The following is a 6,000-nucleotide window of genomic DNA, read 5'->3' as shown; positions in this document are numbered from 1 at the left end:
TCCAGACTCTGCTGCTCTGAAAGACATTCGGCACCGAGCAAGTTTTAAAACAGTGGCAGTCACAGGCGCTGAGAGTCTGTGACACGTGACGTTACTGTTTCTCATTTTTACAACAAGCCAAACAAAATATTCATCCACAGTCTATGGTGGCGGCTCAGTGTGTTTATCTTCTGCATCAAAAGGCTGTCAGACCGGATCCTGTCTGTAAAAGTATGGCTGATTCAAATTCACACTCCATCTACCTGGCAAGATGTTCTTCACATAGTCCAGTCATGTAGTGGAAGGACTTTACTGTAGTCCACCTTGTTATTACGACTGCCAACCCCTGCCCTGTGGCATTTCATAAACAAGTCTTCACGGGGGACTCCTGCACTATTACCAGCTACACTTGGTTATGTGATGAATCTGAATGAACCGACAGGGCTCTCTCTTCCAAATGCCCAAGCAGCAGGCCTACCCAGCCTTCACACCATGACCCCCCATGGGGGTTTAGTGTTTCAGCTGGAAAAGCCAAAGTGCGTCACCATAGCGCTGTTCGCTTGTACCCTTCCCAGCTGGCTCTCTAACACATTCACTCCAAATTGTATTTCGTGGAATTATTTTCTTCTGAAAGGATTAAACATTTATTACAATTCTAAAGAAAATAACTTTCGGAAAAAAATGATTTAGAGTAAATAGCTGTGAGAACTAACATGATTATACATAAGAACATAACATGGCCGCTGCTACCTCAAAAACTTGTATTAATAAAGTTCTGTGTGCATAAAGTACATACTTAGAATTTGAAATTCCCTCACTGCATCAATTCCCCACAACAGAGAGCTGAAGGTCAGTGGGCATCTTCCACCCAGGAACTTGAGAGTGGATGCCGCCAAGCCACCAGCCTCTGGAGGGCAAAGGCCAGCCCTGCAGGCCCACAGGGCACCTGACCAGTAAGGTCCACTGTAGTGCGATGAGATGAAACAGCCTCCCTAAACTGCAGGAGCACCAGAACCAATGCTTGCTCCCTGGAATCCCTAGTAAAGACTGGCAGCTTTCCACAGCCAGGACGTGAATCTGCGCTCCCCGACTGTATGACTCACCCTGCACACCACGCGGTCATGCCTTTTACCAAGGGAGCCATCGTGCACCTGTATGACTCACCCTGCACACCACACGGTCGTGCCTTTACCAAGGGAGCCATCGTGCACCTATATGACTCACCCTGCATACCACGTGGTCCTGCCTTTACCAAGGGAGGCATCGTGCATCTGTATGACTCACCCTGCACACCACGCGGTCATGCCTTTACCAAGGGAGCCATCGTGCACCTATATGACTCACCCTGCATACCACGTGGTCCTGCCTTTACCAAGGGAGGCATCGTGCATCTGTATGACTCACCCTGCACACCACGCGGTCATGCCTTTACCAAGGGAGCCATCGTGCATCTGTATGACTCACCCTGCATACCACGCGGTCATGCCTTTACCAAGGGAGCCATCGTGCACCTGTATGACTCACCCTGCACACCACGCGGTCGTGCCTTTATCAAGGGAGCCATCGTGCACCTGGATATTAGATCGCTTTGAGATTTTCCTGATAAATATTATTTTTAAAAAGAAAGACTATCTAATTTTCAAGCTCAATCTTCTTTCCTCAAAGCTGTCTCAGCTTCTGTCTATTTAGGGTTTCCATTAAGGAATGACATCAGCCACTGCTTTGGCTTTTAAAGAAACCAGCAAGACTGTTGTCCTGTTGTGATTTATTACTCGGCTACTGAATACTTTCCAAAGAGGTTATGTTCTGCGCAATAAAGCTGCAAGATTTGTAACCCAATCATTCTCCCAAGGACAGCCAGCACTGTGCTCTGAATAAAAAATGAGCTTTGACAGTAAAGACTGTGTTGCACAGGTAACCTGTCCTAGATTTGAATACTTAGTCCCCCGTTTGCTGATTTAATTGAACAGTACAGTTTACAACACAAAAGGCTGATGAAAACAAAACCCGACAAAAAATGTCTGAATATTAGACCTACATTGGGAATGGCAGTCCATTGCAGACAAGATGCATCGAATAATATTATTCTTGTAAATCACAAGCTTTGTGAACATTTTAATAAAAAAAATACTATTTTATTAGTCTATAAACTTTCTAAAGGGAACAGAGTAAAGCAAGATTAATAAACCTTCCAACAAGTTCAATAAGAAAAGAATAATAAAAAAACAGTTTCAGATTATTGTGCCTTCCTGGGTCTGTCTGTGGATCAGCCCGCCTGTCCTTCATGCTCCACATCTCACAAGCTAAGTAAGTCATGACAGTCACAGTCACACAGGTAAACAAGGTGACACGCAAGGACTGTTGGAAACCTTTGACCTCCATGTCAAGGTCACAGAATAGAACCACTCATCCAATCGGGATGCACTTTTGTACAGTTTAGGTACAAACTGTGTTTGAAGTAAATCTGTGAACCAGGAACAGGCAGGCCCAGGTTCTGCTTTCAGCTCCAGCTCAGAGTAGAACCGATGATCTGGTTTGGAGAATTAATTTTGCAAGCACACATTTAGGCAGGAACTGGGTTCCTATTAGCATTCAAGGAAAGTAGGTCATGATTCTTTTGCAAGGCATGGTGCAGATGACAACACTGTCTGGGTAAGGTAGGGGCTGCAGATATAATACATGACTTTAGGGTATATTATTAACGTGAAATATAATTTGGATAGTAATGTTCTTAACTATACTGCAGTCGAGGTGAATGCAAATCTTCTTCTTTTCATGACAATGGGAACCTGCCTCCACCGCTCAGCCTACAGAACACTTCAAGCGGAAGTGAAATGCATTTTGCATACTGCATGCAGTACAGTATTTTAAATAATTCAGAAATCAATGATCCCAGTGTGCCTGGCTGCCTGGGCAGCTGGGAGGTCTTTATGAAAGTACTGTGTGCCTCCTCCACCCTTTATGTGCCTGCCTACATTAGCAATGCAGGCACTGTGCACCCACAATATCATGATCTTTACTGTGGAACCTCACTCCTTAAAAAAAGACTCCTTTCACAAGCTAAACATCTGACCTCAGAGAGACAGTGGCCCATCTCTTCTTTCAGATAAAGCATGTCCTGTTGAAGATTTACTGGACTGCTCACTATGAACTGCGCTGTTGAAGCCGGTTTAACTACTCAATTAGTTTTGGGTCAGGAGGTATAATTTGGCTTATTTTATTTAAACAGAATTTTTTTTTTTAAATGAGTATCTAAAACAACGGATGACCTTGTGTGTCTTAACTGCTGTGAAAAAATATCTATCACCCTGGAGCCGGGTTTCTTCATGCTCATAACAGATGGCCTCGTTGCCTAGCACACAGCAGTGCACCACAGTGACACTTCCAGAGCAGTACCCCTTACTGGGGCTGTGGGTTAGGCCCTTGAGACAGGCAGATCCTCAGCCCTATACTGTAGGTACATTAATGAAACAACCAAGCAGGGCAACTCAGATGAGGTAAACCAAGTACCATGCCCAAAATGAGACAGTACGGAGGTGATAGGAAGTGTAACGGGCAGTGCTGTGTGATGCACTGCAGTTATGGATTCTGACTCCTGTCAGTGAGGCGAGACGAGGTTAAAGCTCTGAACCACGAATGCACGAATGTCTCTTTCACATCTCTGGAGGTGTGTGTGCACACTGGTTCAAGTCCAGACTCCACCCTGTTGCTCTGGTGTGTGTGTGCACACTGGTTCAAGTCCAGACTCCACCCTGTTGCTCTGGTGTGTGTGCACACTGGTTCAAGTCCAGACTCCACCCTGTTGCTCTGGAGGTGTGTGCACACTGGTTCAAGTCCAGACTCCACCCTGTTGCTCTGGTGTGTGTGTGCACACTGGTTCAAGTCCAGACTCCACCCTGTTGCTCTGGTGTGTGTGTGCACACTGGTTCGAGCCCAGACTCAGAATTTGAGAGTAAGCCTAATGATGGAAAACATATAGCTTGAAGAACCAGCTGTTTCAGATGCCGTGCCATGAATCTCTTTAGACAAGGACAATTAGTTTGGTGCCTTCAGAATGTTTAACTTCTTCATCCTGATGTCTTCATGGTAGGAGTTTCCTTTAACATGCACTTTCAGTGTAATTTAATAATACAAAATTCAACTTGATTTGTGTTTGATCTTCTGGGACAGACGCTTGGAGAAATTTGTCCTGGAGAAACTGATGATAGATTCAGAAAAAAAAGTAATAAAGTTAAAGAAGAAAAATGACTCCCAGTTATTTGAGTTCATTGCTTCCTAATTAGTAATAGTTTCTTAATGACATGCAGTACTTCAAAGAGCAGAGGTATTGCAGTCCTATGCATTTGCTATCATTTTGATGGTTTATGAATAACACAGTTTTACATGCCTTGTGGTATTATATTGAATGTACAGTGCATGTTCCATTTCATTATAAAGCTGCAGGCTCCAATGCTATCATAATCTGCTGTTATCAGTTGACTATATTCCTTCACACTTCACCTCAAAAAGGATGTCAGTTACAGTACTTACACTGAGGCCATCCAATTACAAAATGAGTTTTATATAATAATGTAATATAATATAGTAATTAAGAGACACCCTACACACAACATATTAACTTACGGTATTAGAAAGCATAAAAACTATGACTGTAGTCAGGGCTATAACCAGAGCTGACATTCTGCCGAGGTCAGACGGAGGTTTCAAGCTATAGCTGCAGTATTTATCAGACTGCTTGGTATTTACTATTCAACCTCCACATCTGTTACACAGCAGCCAACAGAGAAAATGAAGGAGGTTTTTGTACTTTACCAGAATCTGCACACGAGCATCAGCATTGAAGATGCGACCGTGGGACAGGACTTTGAAGTCTCACAGCTAGTCACGGCCATGGTTGTAGTCCTGACCTACTATGAAACATAGTGTATTTCAACTTGCTGTATGTTCTGTACACAGAGTCACATCTAGACAAGATAATAGGATGTACTGGAATTATAACAGCGACTAGTTGATTTCTCATACAGCATGTGATTTGAAATATACGATACAGTACCCTACTCTGTTACACTTTATTAACACTATGCTGGGGAATTGACTGAGCTCTGGCACAGAGTGAAGAGAGAGTGCCCTCTAGTGAACACCAACTCCACTTTCAGCAGCTCCTGCTTTTCTCCATGCTCTTGGTATGAGTTATTATTATTATATAGCATTGTCAAATGTACTTGAATCATTCTTAAGGATGAATCAGGAACTGTTAAATTCAAAAGCGCCTCTCCAGTGATGTTGCCTTGTGAGGACAGTACAGTAAGTGGCTTACATTGTAGGCACTGATGTGAATCTTTATGTGTCGAGATAGTAGATTTAACACCGCTACCCAGAAGTACAAGGATCCCAAAGCGCTTCACACACACACACACACACACACACACACACACACACACACACACACACACACACAAAACATTAAACCATTACATTACAAACTGCCTAATACAAAATGTAATACAACCGAAATTCAAAAAGAGATCAACACAATGTTGAAAACCCAAGATAAAAAGGTAGTTTGTAAAAACAGAACAATTAAACAAGTCTGAAACAAAAATGTAATAGAAACGAAGTAGTGAAAACAGACGTGGTCTGTGACACTGACTCCTGGATTGTATTCCTGAAGAGAGGACCATCTATATGGCACTGAACCACACCTCAAGTACAGCATCCTCTGTGTAATTTACAAATAGCTATTTCTTTAGGAGCTTGCTTCACAACGGAGCAACATACAGTTCCCAGCTGCAAGCAGAAACTCAGTGAAGCTCAAATATAGCACAGCAGAGAGTACTCAGAGCTTCTATTTAACTAGTGTGCAGCGTCATACATTATTTATAAATTCAAATTCCACACATAAAAGATGCAAAGGACTGATAAAACATGCATGTGGGCTGTGGAAAGCAGGCCTTTGTGCAGGTTGCTATGGTGATGAGAAACACTATTGTGTGGCTGCTGTGCAGGTACCTACTCCTGCAG

This window comes from Acipenser ruthenus, chromosome 9 (assembly GCF_902713425.1).
Source record: "Acipenser ruthenus chromosome 9, fAciRut3.2 maternal haplotype, whole genome shotgun sequence".
In the NCBI taxonomy this organism is placed as follows: domain Eukaryota; kingdom Metazoa; phylum Chordata; class Actinopteri; order Acipenseriformes; family Acipenseridae; genus Acipenser; species Acipenser ruthenus.
The sequence above is the reverse complement of the archived record's forward strand: the minus strand, read 5'-3'. Positions refer to the sequence as shown.